This window comes from Spermophilus citellus (genome assembly GCF_964194105.1).
Source record: "Spermophilus citellus genome assembly, chromosome: 4".
NCBI lineage: Eukaryota > Metazoa > Chordata > Mammalia > Rodentia > Sciuridae > Spermophilus > Spermophilus citellus.
The window spans coordinates 50,534,234-50,552,590 of NC_138185.1; the positions used below are offsets into that span (position 1 = coordinate 50,534,234).

Sequence of the window (18,357 nt, forward strand, 5' to 3'; positions counted from 1 at the left end):
ATTCTGTAGATGTTAAAAAGATAAAAAGGAATACTATAAATAGCTCTGCACACATTAATTCAACAACTTCGACTAAATAGAGCAGTTCTTTGAAAACCACAAATTATCATAATTTCTTCAAGTTGAAGAAGATAATCTGAATAGTAGTCCTATAACTATTAAAGAAACTGAATTTGTAGTTTAAAAGCTTCTAAAAAAAATTTCCCATCCCAGATAACTTTACTAGAAAATTTTACCAAACATGTAAATAAGAAATGTTATGGGCTGACCACTCAGAAAACATTCAGTCTGAAATTTATCCACATTGGAGAGTCTTTATTTAGCCAGCTGGCGACTGCTCCCTGCAGGACCCACATTGTTTCTTCCAAGAATAGCCCTGGGTCTGAGTTCTATGGGGTTTATAAGGAGAAAAACCACATCCTCGAAAAATGTAAGTGCAGGCAAGCAAGCAGGGTACAAGGACTGAAAAAGCAGTTAGCAGAGCAAAAACAGACAACCACATCCTGGGTTCGAGCACATTTGTGAGCATATGAAATACAGATTTTTAACATCTTATAAACAGCTTATATAACAGTTTCACATGGGAATCATATAAATGGAGTCACTATGGCTATAATTACTTATACTTGCCCATAGCTATACCTTGTACCTAACTATTGTTCCATTAATCTACACTTATCTGCAACTATATTAACCTATGGGCTTATACTTATCACCTTAGACTGTCCTTTATCTTATTTCTAACAACTTAAATTTTATGTCTTACAGTTTCATGATTACTTCTTTTAACTTATAACTAGAGCAGCTTAACATTATTTATTTTATAACACTTATCACATAATCCTATCATTCTACTTATTAATATTTCATAACCTATAATCTATAATTTATAATCTATAATCTATATTGATTAGGCTCAGACCATAACAGAAATAACACCAATTCTACATAATATCTTCCAGAAAATAAAAGAGAGGACAGTAAACCTTTTATAATTTATTTTAAAATGAAACTGTCATATGTAAGAACAGGATTAGGAATGAAAAATGGTACAGCCAGTCTGGAAAGAAAGCAGTTTATTATAAAAAAAAACAATCACAGACATCCCATGCCATTTACCAACTAAGTTTTTGCCCTAAAGAAATAAAAACAGATTCACAGAAAACCTGCATATAAATGTTTACAGTAGTTGTATTCTCAATCACTCAAAACTGGAAACAATTCTAATGTCCTCCAACAGATCAACAGATAAACATCCTTACCTAGAATACTATTTATCAATAATGCAACAATATAGTAAGTACTCAGTAAAAAAAAAAGCCAGTTTGGAAAAGTTAAATGCTGGAAGATTCCATTTATATGACGTTCTAAAATGGAAAAACTGTAAGGACAGAGCATAGATTAGTGGCTGGCAGCAGTTATGACCACAAAAGGGCAGTAAAAGTGTTTTTTGGATGATGGAAACATTTTGTATTCTCATTGTGGTGACAGTTACACAAATCTATAAGTGTGTTCCAACTCTTCAAATTGTATACACACATTTCATGTAAGTCAACTAAAAAAAAATAGTGAAGAAGGAGCTCCTCTAGACACTTCTGTCTTCAGCCCCGTAACATTAATGCCCTGGAATCAAGGGAACACAAAATCCTGGCTACTATCTTGTAATAGGAAAAAAAAAAATTGAATAAAACATACTTGATTTCAACGAAATATCCTGTTGTTGTACTAAGTAGTTTATTCTAGTTTTATTAGAGAAAATAATTTATATTTATATTTATGTTTACCTCAGAGGGTCTGTGATCTGTTCTCCAAAGAGTCTCAGCCCTACTCATGTTGGAGCAGCCCTGGTGTGGCATGCTGGTTCATGAAGCTACAAGCCACACTACAGTCTTGGAAGCTGGAGGACAGGTCTGCCCTGTTAAATGGAGGTGTGTGGGTCACTAGCTCCTAGAAGGCCATTGTACAGGAGACAGGAGAGAAGTGGGTGCAGACACATTCTGAGAGAGATGCCAGAGAAATCCAGGACTATTAACCTAGATTTCTCTTTGAAGGAGAAGTGAGGGCTGTGCTGAAGCAAGCAGGATAACTGCACCTCCACTACCCTTATCCTCATGGAAATGTAATTATAGGTCTCAGAACCACTCAGAGCTTTAGCAGTCAGCTAGCGAGAGCATTTGGTTCTCTAAAAGACAGAGATTCCAGAGGGATCTTAGACACTAACTTTTTCCTTTCTTTCCCAAAATGTCTGAGATCCTGGGCAAGTGGGGGTTATTCCTCTGAAAAAGTACTAAGTGTTCTTTATTCATTCATTCATTCATTTATTATTTGTGGAACTGGGGATTGAACCCAGGGGTTCATGCATGCTAGGCAAGCACTCTATTATCTAAATAGATGACCAGCCCTTTTTAATATTTTTGTTTGTTTTTAATTTTGAGACATGGTCTTATTGAGTTACCCATGCTGGCCACAAACTTGTGACCCTCCTGCCTCAGCCTCTCAAGTTATTTTGGGATTATAGGCATGTGGCACCATGCCCCGCAGTAATGAGTGCTCTTTAAAAGGTGTATGTATTTACTATTTTGCCTCCTTGTTCACGCTTTTTTTGGAGACAGGATTTTGCTGTTTCCCAGGCAGGCCTCAAACTCGTGTGATCCTCCTACCTCGGCCTCCCAAGGAACTGGGACTACAATGTTCACATTCTCAATAAGCAGATCAGTCAGTCAGATAATGAGGATGAAGTTGCTGCTTGCTTTCTCTTCTCCACTCCTGGAAGAACCATGTCCTTGAGACATGCAGAGGAGGCTGATTACCTCAGGACATCATTTTTTTTTGCACGGAAAAAAAAATAAGCAAATGTTTAATAGGCACAAACACAAAGTAAAACAACTTAAGGAAGTGTGTCCCTATTTTTCCACTGCAGGGCAAGGTAAGAGGCACACAGAGGTCTGGTGGGGCCTGGAGAGCAGGGCCAGCCCCAACCCTCCAGCGTGCCTCCAACAAACAAATTGACAGAGGAGCCAGCAGGGAGGATCAGATCAGAACCCCACTGCTATGCAGCCCACCATAACCTGAGTCCACAGTGGCAAGACATAGGAAGGAAGATGTAAATGTTTCATATCTAAAGATACAAAACAGAAGATGACCTGGAAACTTTACAGAATGCTCCTTTAAAAATCCCTAATTGAGCCTAATGTGATAGCACACAGCTGTAATTCCAATGACAGGAGGCTATCAAGTTTGAGGCCAGCCTGGGCAACTTAGTGAAACCCTACCTCAAAATAAAAGACAAAAATGGTTAGGGTGATAGAGCCCAGTGATAGAGTGCCTCTGGGCTCAATCCCTCGTACCACCACCAAAAAAAAAAAAAAAAAAAAAGTGTAACAACTCAGAAAAAAAAATCAAAAGACTAACACAAAGGGGAAACAGTACATCATAGTATGAACTTCAAGAGCAACAAAAACTAAAGGAGCTAGGGATGTGGCTCAATGACAGGGCATGTAACTAGCAAGGCCCTAGGGTTGAATCTCAGCATCCATATATTAAAACTAAAAATCTAAAAATAAAACACCAAAATTAGTAAAACAAAGCAGAAATGTTGTGCTCACAGGCTTCAACTCCACAAAATACACATGTATACACCAAACATGAGGACAGACCTGAAGGAGGTCACGACAGGATCTTAGTTAACAGTCTTTTCAATTAAGGATCTAAGTTTCTAATTGTTTGAAGAGTCTGCACATTTTGTTGTTCTGAGTAATTTCTCTTTGTAGGACTAGTGTTATGGTTTATTTCTGTTTCAGTCAAGTGATCTTAAAGATTGAGAGAGAAAAATACAAAGGGCCCTGGGAGATTTTCTGAACACTCACCTCCCTGCTGGACAGATCCTGGTGTGAACTGTCTATGGCCGGTCAGAACCACTGGAGACATGCATCTACCTTTGACCTCTCAGTAGGATCTTGATTTTGCCAATTAATCTTTTGATAATACAAAACTAGCATTTCTTGAGCACTCATTGGGTTCCACACACACTTCTAGGCACTTGGGAATTTAGCTTTCTAAGGGAGGCACTATAATTATCTTCAATTTACAGATGAAGAAATAGAGGCAAAGAGAGGGTAAGCAATATACCCAAGGTTGCAGAGCTGGTAAATAAAAGAACTCATTCATTTAGAACACCAACCTTTTTTTTTTTAATTGTTGGTTGCTCAAAACATTACATAGTTCTTGACATATCATATTTCACATTTTGATTCAAGTGGGTTATGAACTCCCATTTTTACCCCGTATACAGATTGCAGAATCACATCAGTTACACTTCCATTGATTTACATATTGCCATACTAGTGTCTGTTGTATTCTGCTGCCTTTCCTATCCTCTACTATCCCCCCTCCCCTCCCCTCCCCTCCCCTCTTCTCTCTCTACCCCCTCTACTGTAATTCATTTCTCCCCCTTGTATTATTTTTCCCTTTCCCCTCACTTCCTCTTGTATGTAATTTTGTATAACCATGAGGGTCTCCTTCCATTTCCATGCAATTTCCCTTCCCTCTCCCTTTCCCTCCCACCTCTCATCCCTGTTTAATGTTAATCTTCTTCTCATGCTCTGTTCTTAGTTACTCTCCTTATATCAAAGAAGACATTTGGCATTTGTTTTTTAGGGATTGGCTGGCTTCACTTAGCATAATCTGCTCTAATGCCATCCATTTCCCTGCAAATTCCATGATTTTGTCGTTTTTTAATGCAGAGTAATACTCCATTGTGTATAGATGCCACATTTTTTTATCCATTCATCTATTGAAGGGCATCTAGGTTGGTAGAACACCAACCTTTATATACTGCCTCATGCCTACTAATAGCATATAAACCTATAGTTTTAAATATTTCATTTAAATTTTTTTCTATGAAATTAAGAATATACTGGGAAATTATCTCTTTGGCTTTCAACCAAACTGAAAAATCTTAATGTCATACAAGAATCTGTATCAGTACACCTAGTTATAAGGAAAGAGCACTAACTTGAATAATCTCCAATCCTGTTAGCTTGGGAGGGCTGAGGCAGGAGGATTGTGAGTTCAAAGTCAGCCTCAGCAATTTAGGCCCTAAGCAACTCAGCATGACCCTCTCTCTAAACAAAATACCAAAAAAGGGCTGGGGATATGGCTCAGTGGTTAATCGGCCTTGGGTTCAATCCCTGATACCAGAAAAAAAAAAAAAAAAAAAGCAATGTTATGACCAAACATTCCCTCTTCTGCCCCACTCCTCCTCCCGGCCCCCATCCTGCATCCATTTTATTCATATGTCATAAAACAGACACATTTTTTAAAAACCAAATCCAGGCAATAACCTTTCTTATTGGCTATTCTCTTAAACTAAAATAATAGCCTATAAAATAACAGCTTATAAAATCTACTAGAAAACCTAAAAACGATTTGATTTACCCTCGTTCTCATGACTAATCCAACGTTCCTATCTGAAATTCCAGCCATTCAATTAGGAGCCTAAGGACACACATGGTTGCTTTTCTTTGCTCTTTATACATATTTAACAATCCACAGAATCCAAAGAGGATTGAATATTTGGGGTTTCTACTTCTAAAGAATGAGCCTGCTGTGAAGGTCAGTGTCAACACCAACAACTCAAAGTCTCTGAAAGAGATTCAGAATTGCCAAAAACTGACCCATCATAAATGTAGATAAACACAGCAGTCCAGAAACCAGGCAAGGGGGAAACCACTGTGGTTTGCTATTGCAACTACTTAAATCCACACCAAACAAAATAAACTAAAACAAAATGTTACAATCCTGTGCTCATACAAAGCTTCCCCAAACAGGATTCTGTAACACTAGGGAAAAAAATTTTTTTGAAGGCTGTGTTGTGACTCAGTGGTAGAGCACTTGCCTAGCATGCATGAAGCACTGGGTTTGATCCTTAGCACTATGTTAAAAAAAAAATTAAAAAAAAAAAAAAGCGTTGGATGGAACCTTTTCTAAGTTTGATACACATGGGGCTCAAGGACTAAAGAGACTACAAAAATGTTTAACACTGCAGTGACTAGGGACCAACAGGGGACAGGAGCCTGGGATCACCAGGACACTGTAAATTCTATACAAAATGTCTGTCCCTGGCAGGAATAAATTCCCTGCAAGCATCCAGGAACTGATAACATGAAGAAATTCCTGGGAGGGAGTATAGGGAATCAGAAAATAGAGAAGACCAACCATAAATAAGTCCTTCACCAACACCAAACTCTGAGAGCTATTTGTCTAACATGAATCTATTTTTTAATTATTTAATGATTCTACTCTAAAACAGCTTTTTAAAATTAATTTGAATTTTTTTTTTGATAGGGTCTCCTTATACTGCCCAGGCTGGCCTTGAACTCTTTCATCCTGCTTCCCCCTCCAGAGTAGCTGGAATTATAGGCCTCCACCACTGCTTCAGGTTTATAAAATGTTTCTTAAAAAGTCCTCCTAATTTTTTTTTCTTTTTTTTTTTTAGTATTTATTTTTTTAGTTTTCAGCAGACACAACATCTTTGTTGGTATGTGGTGCTGAGGATCGAACCCGGGCCGCACGCATGCCAGGCGAGCGCGCTACCGCTTGAGCCACATCCCCAGCCCTAGTCCTCCTAATTTTTAACTCACAGAATTTTGGGGCTTTGTGGTACCTTAAGACCTTATCTGTTACCTTAAATGACTTGGAAAAACTATTCTCAGGAAAACAAGGCACAAATATCTGAAAACCAAAGTCATTTCAAGAAATGAGCAGAACTAAAAGTAGTAGAGCCATCACTGCATAAGGACCTTCCAGTCAACAACAACCCACATATACAACTATGATCCCATCAGATGATGTCACTGTGACATCCTAGCTCTTAGTTTGTGTTCAAGTACTCTTTGTACCACTATGAAATTGCCTAGTAATGCATTTCTCAGAATGTATCCCCTGCAAATATCTGAACTGAGGCATGGCTGGTCCAGGGCTTCACACCCACCCTATCTACCCCATCAAACCCCACTTCAAGGTGTCTCATGGTCTCCCTCTTCTTGGATGTTCTGGGGCCATCATTGCTAAAAATCAGAACTGAGTTCCCTAATGCTGAAAACACAGAGGAAAAGTGGACTGAGGATAGAAATTCAGTCTGGAATGTTTGCAATATCTATGAGAGGGTAGAAATGATCAAAGGCAGTTTACTAGTCTAATGCATAAATGTAGGTGTGAGAGACTGAGAAATCTTTACATATGAAGCGTTTTTTCCTCTTCTTTAGACAATGGAGCCAGAGAAAAATATCATATTTCATCAAATCCAAGATGCCACTGATTCTAAGAAATGACAAAGAAAATCAGATGTCAAAATCTGAACCAAAGCTAAGACAGCATAAATTTAATATGTACCCCCAAATTTCAGAAATGTTATACTAGGAAAAATGTATATCTTAGAGTAGATAAAAATAAATTATTATTTTTTGGTAGAAGGTACTTAGCTCACAGTGAAAACAGGCAGACATTTCTTTTTGTAAGGTTTTTTTTTTTTTTTTTTTTTTTTTGACAATGTTGAGAATCAAGCCAAGGGCCTCAAGCACTCTACCACTAAGCTACATCCACCGCCCCACTTTTTGTAACTTTTTATTCTGCTATAATCTCACATTTATAGAAATGTTTCAATAACAGTACAAATAATTCTCAAGTATTCCCTTACTCAGCTAGCTTCTCATTTTGCTTCATTTACCATATCCACTTTATCATTCTCACTCCCTCCATATCTTTCCCATGTCTCTCCCACCCTCCTCCCTTTTCACTTGAAATAAAGTTTCAGACTTTGTATGCCATATTCCTAAATACCTAAATAAGCATTTAGTAAACTCAAAAAGAAAGTCACAGTACATTGATCAAACTCAGGAAATTTGACATGGACATAATACTATTGTTTAATTCCCCATTCACATACAAATTTTGTCCACTGTCCAACAACATCCTTTACTATACTCTTTTTTGTTCCAGGTCCAAGATACATTCCAGGGTCATGTACTATATACAATCCATTGAGATCCCTTTAAAATAGAATGGTTCTTCAGTCTTTGTGTTTCTCAACTTTGGAATTTTTTTCTTAACTTAAACTTTTTTCAGGGGCTAGGGTTGTGGCTCAGTGGTAGAGTGCTTGGAGGCACTGGATTCGATCCTTGGCATCACATTAAATAAATAAATAAACAAAATAAAGGTACTGTGTCCATCTACAACTAAAAAAAAACTTTTTAAAGTTTAAATATTTTTAACTTTAAAAAATTGAGGCTTGTTGTTGTTGTTTAAACTTGATTGAAAAATCTTAAGTGTATATAGGCCGGTATTTTGTAGAATGTCCTACAACAAATGGAGTTTTCTGGAATCTTTGCAAAATTGGATTTAGCTTATGGATTGGGGGTATAATTCAGCAGTAGAAGATATGCCTAGTATGCATGAGGCCCTGGGTGACATCCCCAGCAAAGAAAGGAAGGAAGAAAGGGAGGGAGGGAAGGAGTGAAGGAGGAAGGGAATAATTTAGGTTATTATGGTAGGTATAATAGGAATCCTCTCAGGGTCCGGTTGTGCTATCCTGGTACAGCTCATAAGGAGGCACATAATGTCTCACTGCTGGTAATGCTAACTTTGATCACTTGGTTAAGATGGTGTCCACAGCAGGATATCACCTTTTATGCAAATTCTGAATTATGAGAATCTTAGGTAGTAAAATGTACAAATACCATTTATACAACTTGAAATAATGAAAATTTAGTAGAAATTTAAAATATTGGACTGGGGATACAGCTCAGTGGTAGAGCATGTGTTTAACGTGCAGAAGAGCTCAGATTCAGTCCCCAGCACCAATAAAATAAAATGTAACAAAAACTACTTAATTTCAAAGTTCCATGGTGTTGTGCACTATCAACTATTTCTTAGATTTAATATTTCTTAGATTTAATACTTCAGTCAGGATGCTGCAAACATCCTGGTGAGGCAATTTTCTGAGGAGCACAAACAAAAAACTAGAAGAGGCCACTGGTGTGGGCTGTGGGGTTTGGAAATGGAGCATCCACCTTATGGTCCCTGTCTGGAGTCAGTCTCTTCATTTACATCCTTGGAGAGCAGTGAAAAAGGTCACCTGAACCGGGGATAAGTGGTGGAGCTGCAGCCTGTCCTGGGGAATCCCTGGGGTAGAAGGCACTGCCCTCTTAGTTTTCCCCAAGCAATGAGTATTATTTTCCTCTCCTGTCCACGTAGGTCACACATTTCCCAGTCTGTTCAAGGTTCTGTCATCTCTCCCACAGTGGGGAAATGTGATTTGGCCCATGTTTCCCTGCTTGGTTTTGTTCACTTCCATAAACATGGTTAGAAGCCTGGAGACCACATGGACAGCAATTCAGCCCTTTCTACTTCAAGCCAGGTGGAGACTTCCAGATAGCAGAACTCCTAGGAGTTGTGACAGCCTGTATGTCAAAGTCTATACTGAGCACTTTACCTTTTACGTTCATTTTTTAATTTACAGCTATTCCTAAATCTCTATGTCCTTGGAACTAAAACTCCAAATCAGTGACTGTTTCATGACATTATTTGATGTTGTTGGTTCTTGTTATGGTTGAATGCCATCTGTGACCCTAAGGAGACCCCAAGACCTCCACTGTGAATGAGCCCTGGGGAGGTGTACCTGGCAGGGCAAGCCCAACACCCTCTTTTTGTGTAGTGGCTGCTGGAGGCTTAAGTTTGTTACAGATCTAATGCCAACATCAGACTGAGTTTTTTAAAATGTTATTTCTGTGGGCATGCATGTGCATAGCAAGCCCACAAGAATTCCCATCTGTACCCTTTACCTACAGGATCATATTAATTATGGCTTTTTATGTGAAAACACATAATTTTCTTTTTAAAGTAAAGAAATTATCTAGTTACTCTGAGGCAGTGAGAAATGTGTAAATCCCATGTGTCTGGAGACAACACAGCACAGTAGGGGATGTGGAATCTACAAAGAGGTTGTCCAGATCTGGGCAACCTGACCTTCATGTGACCTTAAGTATGCTATTAACCTCACTAACTGCTGAGCTCTCTGTCTGCAAAATGGGAACAATAGCACACCTTGGCTCAGTGAACTGCTCTGAGTGCTACATGAAAGAATTTACAAAAAACACTGAGAACAGGGCCTGGCACATAGTGAACACTCATTCAAAATTTAAACACAAAACACCCGGAGACCTTGACTCCATTTCTGATAGCACCCTGCTCAGTGCAGGGGCCCTAGTAGAGTAGAGATACTACCTCTGTGGTAGGACTCACACAAGCTTGCCACTAACCAAGGACCCAGGCCTGTCCTCCCCCAGTCCCTAGGCCTCCCAGCCTTCAAGTGTGGGGGCCTAATGTACATCAAGGGGTTCAAATGGTCTGTGACTGCTCTCAGCCTGGCTGAAGGACCAGGTATGTTATTGCTTACTCTTAATGACAGTCACAGAAGCCAAGCTCCCTCTCCCTGCAGATGTGAGGCAGTTTTACCACCAGACACTATGCAAAAAGAACTACCTGGATCTCTAACGGCTGGCTCAGCCATGGAGCAGCCAATACTGAAGCCCTGGATTTTTCTTCTGGAGCCTCCCTGTTTAAGACAGACTGAGATGGGTTTCCCAACAACTGGCAGTTAAACCACCCTAACTAGTGTATAAAAATCTTTACTGGAGCCTTAAAAACCTAGAGTTTTTTTGTTTTTTGGTTTGTTTGTATTTTGTACCAGGGATGGAACTCAGGGGCACTTGACCACTGAGCCACATCCCCAGCCCTATTTTGCATTTTATTTAGAGACAGGATCTCACTGAGTTGCTAAGCAACTTTTTGCTGAGGCTGGATTTGAACTCACGATCCTCCTGCCTCAGCCTCTCCTGCTGCTGGGATTACAGGTGTGTGCCAACGTGTCCAGCTAGAACACATTTGTGTGTGTGTGTGTGTGTGTGTGTGTGTGTGTGTGTGTGGTGTTGGGAATTAGAACCCAGGGCCTTGTGCATGCAAGGCAAGCACTCTACCAATTGAGCTATACCCCCCAGCACTCCTTAGAGCTTTTACAGAATGCCTTTCCCTAATAAATGATGACCACTTGGAGAAAGTCTAACACACCAAAATCATTACTTATCTGCTATCCAAATTATGGATCTACAAAGTAAATCTTAAAATAAGGTAGCTGAGTTAGAAGACGATGTATCACTTCACATACAAATACACACAAACATACAAAACTTGCCAGTTTTCTTGATTTCCTCTAACAAGATACAAAACAACATTCAATGCACAAAAATCAGTATATATCAGTTCTCATCTCAAACTTGAGTGTATCAGAATTATCTAGAGGACTCTGATGTACTTCAGAAACTAACAAATGATTTTAATTCAAAGGAGACTATATCCAACCTTTGGGACCTGAGAAGCCACATGTGTTAGTTTTATTTTTTTGAAGTCTGAGGAAGGACAATCCAGAGGAGAGAAAAAAGGGCAATCCAGGTGAACAGGATAACAATAGAGAGATACCAGGATAACAATAGAGAGAGCTTCAGATCGCTTTATAGTTCCATAAAAGAATCCTCTTCAATCACAAACTGTGCCAGTCATAATCCAGGAGGCCCAAGGTTACTGAGAGCAAGCTTTCCACTACAGCTTCCTCACCCCAAGAGTCTGACCCAAAGTTCTGGCCTCCTGCTGTGATTAACCAAACCCCTGGCCTTGAGCCTGAATTCCTAATTTGTATTTAAAGCCAAGGACTAAACTAGACCCAAACCTAGAGCCACTGTCATTCAACTACTTATGGAATAACTACAGAATTAGACAACAAAGTAGCCACAGCACCGGAAATAACTTTCTAGGCTGGGAAGCCTTGTCAGGTACCTGAAGCTACTCCCCAAATTTCCCAGTTTAAGTGTGAAGTAAGGACACTGCTCTGACTTTTGCCTTCCACTTCCATATCTTTTTTGAGCCAGGACAAAAAGACAGGTATCTAGAAACCACCTATTCATAACAAGATTCACAGGTCAGGTGCTCAAGGTAGAAAGGATGTGTTCAGAGGGACTCCTCATACACTACCTACCAACCAGCATCTAAAGCCACTCACTATAAAAGGGGGGCTCTTGAATACTTATGGTTCATACTTTGATACTTATGGTTTGTCATAAAGATTTGGAACAAAGAGCATGCTAATTTTAAAGGATTTACAACATGCCATTAGCAAATGACCATATCCGCTCACCCACTTCCAAACAGCCCTGTAAACTGCAAATATGTATGTAGCAAATATGAGTTAGAGAAAATCAGTGTTCCATTCAAAGTTTATATAAATTCAATTTAAAAATTTTTAAATCCTAACTTTTTCTCTGTAAAGTGTTCTCTTTTCTAATTTGAAGCTCAAATTCTTTAGAGAAGACTTGCTATTTTCTCGTTCTGGAAAAAAAAAAGCTACTATCCTCCAATTTTTATTGAATCTGAACTTTATACAAACACACAAATACCACTTTGATTTGTCCAAATACAGTTAAGTATTAAAAACACAGTATTTTACAAGAATGATTTCCCTAATAAATGATGACCACTTGGAGAAACTCTAACACATCAAAATCATTACTTATTTTCTTCCTAAATTACGCATCTATAAAGTAGTCCCAAAATAAGGTAACTGAGTCACATCACACACAGACACACATATATAAAACTAGTCAGTTTGCAGTAACAGGATACAAAATAACAGTCAATACATGACAGTCACATACTTAATAGGGATACAATCTGATAAATGCATCACTGAAGTGATTTCGCCATTGTGCAAACCTGAGAGTGTACTTACACAAACCTAAATAATGTAGGTCAATAATTTGATGGGCCTCTTGTTGAAATCAAGATATATGGTAAATATAAGTGTTTGAGCTGCTGTTCAGGAGTGTGACACATTGTTTTATGGTAAACTTTTTTTTCCCCATAAGTTAGAAGGAGCACATTCTAACCACAGAAAGCATAGTTATAGTAACTAGGTAAACCAGTAACTTTGTTTATTCTTATTATCAAGTATTTACAAGGCTAGGGTTGTTATCTTAGTGCTATAGCACATATTCTGCACAGATGAGACCCATTATACTTTTAATGCCTACAAGTATCAGCAAAGTAGGTTTGTTTACATCAGCATTATCACAAACACATGCTTGATGCATGGAGCTAGGATATTACAATCACTACAAGGTTACAATGTCAGTAGGCAATAGGGATATTTAAGTTCCATTATAATCTTATGGTACCACCATCATATTTGTAGCCTGTCAAACATGTTGCACATGACTGTGAACCAATTTGATCTGTTAGTTTAAGCCACTACTAGATAATGTATAGGTCAAACGGAGCAGGGATAGTACATGATAGTAGACTGCTGCCCTAACCATCTAAGTATTTTCCTTTTAATATACACACACTCTTGCACATAGTACATAAAACTGTTCATCCAAATATTCTGTTAAACAAACACCTTTCACTATCTTTCCCCACTACTCCCTCCACCTCACTTTAAAAGTAACATAAATCCATTATGAAAAACCAGAAATCACAGCAAAGAGTTCTGAGAAGAAACACCATCACTCATAGTTCCTCCCAACTACAGACCTTAAGCATCACAACCTCCTGGAGGTACCTCTCTGACCTTCTCTGTGGTCCCAAAGTTGGCCTGTCTGGTAGAACAGAAACAAACCTTACACCGTAACACCCTCTTCACTTCCATCCTGTGTAAACACACAATCCCATACAATGCCCAACAATGTGGCATTAATACAAGGGCCAATATGTGAGTGTGAAACATGGGATTTGTGACTGGACACACTGATGGGAGAAAAGGGGTGATTTTGCAACACTAGTACAACCGAACTCCCAACAAACAGTCTTCTCCAAACCCAAGAGTGGTGTCCAGATTTCCAAAAATCTTCCGAAGCACAAACTCGTTAATACTACCAAAGGAAGCAGGTAAGAACTTTGTGGTGGGAGGGGCCACAGGAGAGAATGCTGCGCAATGACTGGGCGTCAATAGAAGCTCAGAAGCACAGGGTCCTTACACCCTCCAAAAGAAGGGCAGAGTAGGGGTCCCCAGCACTGGCACTCCAAGACGCAGCAACACGAGGTATGAGGAGGAGGAAGGTCCAGCCTCAGGTACTTAAGACCACCACAGCTCCATCCATCAGTTTGACCCCTTCTTTGCAAAGGTGGCTGAATGGTCCCTTCACAAGGGGCCAGAACACAAAGTACTCCAAGGTGCACGGGCACTTCGGAAAGGCGATCCACGGAAGACCTGGTTTTTAAAAGTTTAGTCAAGCACCAGGACTCCCACTTGTAAGTTAAAGTGGTAATCACTCCCTCCCCAGCCCAGAAGGTGGCAGAAAAAACAGGACACTACGTCAGACTTACCGTGTCTGCTTTGGTGCTCCCAAGAAGTCCCAGCGGCCGCGCACCTGGGGGCGGTGTGAGGACTCGGACCCCGCGCGGCGCCAGGAGGTACTGGAGAAGCGGACGCGCGAACGCCCGCAGACGCCCGGGCTCCGACTCACCCGGGGAGTGAGTGGGAGTCTCGGCTCTCCGCCAGCGCGCGGGGCCAGGGACGCTGGCCGGCGCGCGCTCCCACTCCGCGTCCAGCCGGCAGTTCTTTGTGTCCCCGGCTGCGGCGCCGCTCTGGTCCCGCCTCCAGGCTTCTCCCCCGTCCCCTGCCCCCACCCGGGTTCTTGCAGATCCTTCCCGGGAGGGGCGGGGCCTAGCGGGAGAGAAGCGGGAGGAGGAAGGGTGAAGAGGAGGAGGAGGAGGAGGAGGAGGAGCGCGGACGGGGCGGGGACGGGGCGGGGACGGGGCGGGGCACGCGGAGCCCTGAAGAGAGGGTTGAGGGTAGTGAAGCAGCCTATACAGCGCTGGCAACATTCCCTCAAACTTTAAAGCCTCTAGAAGTGGGACCCCATCTGGTCTCGCAGATGTGTTCTGTGGGGTTGGGCTACTCACAAGTCTTGGAAATAGGGCAGGAGGCAGACCAACCAGGGATGAACCCCAGACCCACAATTGAGAAAAACGGATAGACAAAACTTAGCTACTAGCTTTCCCATCATATATTCAATCAATATATATTTAATCATTGTCCTAAGGTCTGAGAACACAGCAATAACAATGCGGGGGTGGTGCAAAAAACAAGAAAAATGTCTGTCTCTAAATAAAAAGTAGAAAAAAATATCAGATAGTTATAAATATTACCGAGAAGCAAAGCAGGAGCAAGGGTTAAGGAGTGCAGAAGGTGGGCCAGTATAGGTCAGAGAGAAATAGGTGATCTTTAAAATGAAGTCTGGGAAACTGGGGCAGGCCTGAGGGTGGAAGCTGCTTGTGAATCCCAAGAGTGGTGGGCAGGGGAAGGATCATCAGAGGAGTGCCCTTTGTGAGCTCTCAGAGAGTTTGACAGGGCTTCTGCCCTAATGAGGACTTGTCTTCTTTTCTGAGATGTTTAAACATGTACATACAGCCTGAACTGATTAAATCAGGGTAATTACTGTTTCCATCCCCTTATCATCTATTTATTTGAACCTTTGAGTTCCTCTCTCCTAGTTCTTCATAGAATATATAATAGGTTGCTGTGTACTTAAGTTTTTTCAAAATCACTTTGGCCAGTGCGTAAGGGTAGGTGGAGCGGGGAAGTGCCCATGTCAAAGTAAGGAAACCACCAGGAAGCCACAGGTATCACCAGGCTGGGAAGCAAGGTGTCTTGGACCAGAGTGGAGGTAGGGATAAGTGGTCAGATTTTGGATGGGTGGCATTTGAGTGGACCAGCCAACAGACTGTCCCTCCAAATTGGAGGATTGTAAGGGGCAGGGGTGAGATAAAGAAAGAGAAAGGAAGAAGTCAAAGGTGACTCTTAAGAGTTTGGCCTGCATTACCACAATTACTAATTTATGTTGGGTTCTTTCTCTAACCTCATTTTAATCCTCATGATAATTCCAGGTCATAATTGGTACCAGTGTCATTTTGCAAAGGAAGAAAATGAGGCATCAAAGGTTAAATAACTTGCTGGCTCTGTACAGCCACCAAGTAACAAGGTCTGGCCCCAAAACCTGTACTTGTGCTGGTTGGCACCAGTTCCATCAGGATCTGGAATACCATCTGCCCCCACTTTCACACTCACTGCCACCAAGGCTTTCAGAGTCATCATCTTCTGAGAACACTGCCAGCCCATCACCATGATGCCACATTCCTATATTGCTGGGCACTCCAGTTCTCACAGACTGCTCCTTACTGTCTAAGCTGCCATGTCTACAATCTTTACCTGAGCAGGCTTCTTTCTTCACCTCTCCATGCTGTAACCAAATACTCTTTACAATGAGCCACTGGTATGATTGGCCACCCAGTGACCAAATTAAGTGGTTATATCTTCATTCCTCACCTTCTTCACTCCTTATCTTCTTGGCTTGCAGGCATCATCACGCTGTACCCTGTCTCTCCTGCCTCAGTGTTCCTAATGTCCTCTCCATTCTCTCTTTCTTCCCAATGATCCCTTGAGGGATTCTTTTTCCCTTCCTTAAATATTTTTGTTCACAGAGTTCTTGGCTTGACTCCCCACTCTCTTTGGTGTTTTGGTCTTCCTGTCCCCCTTTCTCAACCCCCTAATGCCCTAAATATCCCACTACCCACTGGACAGTCCACAACTGTTTTCCAAACACATCTGGTCAACAAGTCTCAAACTGAAGCAACTGCCTTTCCTCTAAAACATGGTGCTTCTCCATGTGGATTCACCATCTTGGTAAAGGTCACCCCCAACCCTCTCCTCACATCCAGTCTGTTGCCAAGTTGTACTGATTCTATGCTTGTGCCCTCTCTTCCCTACACCTCTCTCAAATTCTAGCCACGCTACTCACTCTTTGTGTCAGGCACTCTAGATCCTTCCTGAGACCACAGTAGGAAAAATCATAATGGTAAGCCTCGCAGTTACAAAATGCATTTTCCTTAATTTGCTAGATCCAGCTGCTCAGGGGTCCTCTCTCCCTCTCTTGCTGCTACTATCCTGAGCTAACTGTACATTTCTAGCTGCCTAAAGAGTTGAACCTCCTGCCTGAAAATGAAAATGGTCACTGCTCACTCTCTAGACATGAGAATTGTTCTGAACATTTCTGATGGTCTTAGAAGCCAGGGAGAAGGGGGAAGGCCTGACTCTGGGTGACTAGGGTCACATGAGCCAAACCATGAAGACAGAATGGAAGGGCAGGTTCATGATGCCAGTAGAAAACCCAGCTGGAAAAAGGGTCAGGAAGTTTCCAGATCTCATATTTTAGCTGGGAAACTAGCCAAAGAGACGGAGCTGATATATAAAAGGAAATAGTAGGATTTAGTTATAAACCAACTGTCAGATTGAGAGGCAAAGAGAAATGAAAATCAGAATTACTTTTAAGATACTTGCTTAGGTAGAAGGTGAAGTTGCAGGGTTGCCCAGTGTCTCAGAGAAAAGTTAAACATTCTGTTCTCATCACAAATTATTAATGGCACTTCAACATCTAACTGTCTTAGAAACTGAGTATTGTACCCAATTAACCAGGGATGAGGCTCAACAGGTAGACTTCATTGCCCTCATTTAGAAGCGTATCATCTTGCCCTCCTGGAGCTAGGGGGAAAACTGACAGCAGTAGGTCATTAACTGAAGCTGGGAAAATCCTATGAGTAGATTGTAAGTCTTATCTTCTGGGAAATACTCATAAGTCTCTGGTTCCCACCTGATCACTGTGTCTCTAGAGCTCATTGGATGTCAGGGAGAGACTATGGATATATGATAAAGGAGAAAGAAATATTATGTACTCAGGACATTGGGAGTTGGTGGATCCTTGAGGAGTAGCATGTGTTTGTGTGTGTGTGTGTGTGTATTTGTGTGTGTGTGAAAGAAAGAGAGTGGGGGAAGGGAGAGAAAGAGAAAGAGGAGGGAAGGGGAGGAAAAGAGAGGAGAAATCCGGGGTCCAGAGTGCTAAAGACCACTCTCAATGAAGACAAGCCTGACCAGGTGAAACCACAGTCCTTTCCTCCTAAATGTTTCTCCTCTCATATCTCAGTCTGCTTGTGACAAAATGAGCTTAATTTTTCTAGAAACTGGCAATACTTCTTTCCCCAAGGCCTTTGATGTGTCCATGTTTCCTGGACATTGGAAGCCAGATTCACTAACCCTTACCAGCATCCTTCAGGCACATCTCAGTCCACCTGTGTAAATTTTTCTATCATTTGCCCCATGGATCCCCTGCTCTAGCAAAACTATATGCTTGTTGATTCTTGAGATTCTTGAGAGTGCCTTTACCACTCCTGTCTTCATGTTTTTAACACACTGTCCTA

General features: G+C 41.0%; 1 protein-coding gene across 5 annotated transcripts in view; it reads right to left on the reverse strand.

Moving 5' to 3' along the window:
* NINL (ninein like) overlaps positions 1–14,760 on the reverse strand; it is a 191,251-nt gene extending 176,491 nt beyond the window's left edge. The window contains exon 1 of one of the 5 annotated variants that reach the window (XM_081291935.1): positions 14,431–14,760. The gene's annotated coding sequence lies outside the window, so the exon portion shown is untranslated. The remainder of the gene's footprint in view (positions 1–14,430) is intronic. The other 4 variants (XM_081291937.1, XM_081291938.1, XM_081291939.1 and 1 more) reach the window with 4 other exon arrangements.
* Between the last annotated feature and the right edge of the window lie 3,597 nt (positions 14,761–18,357).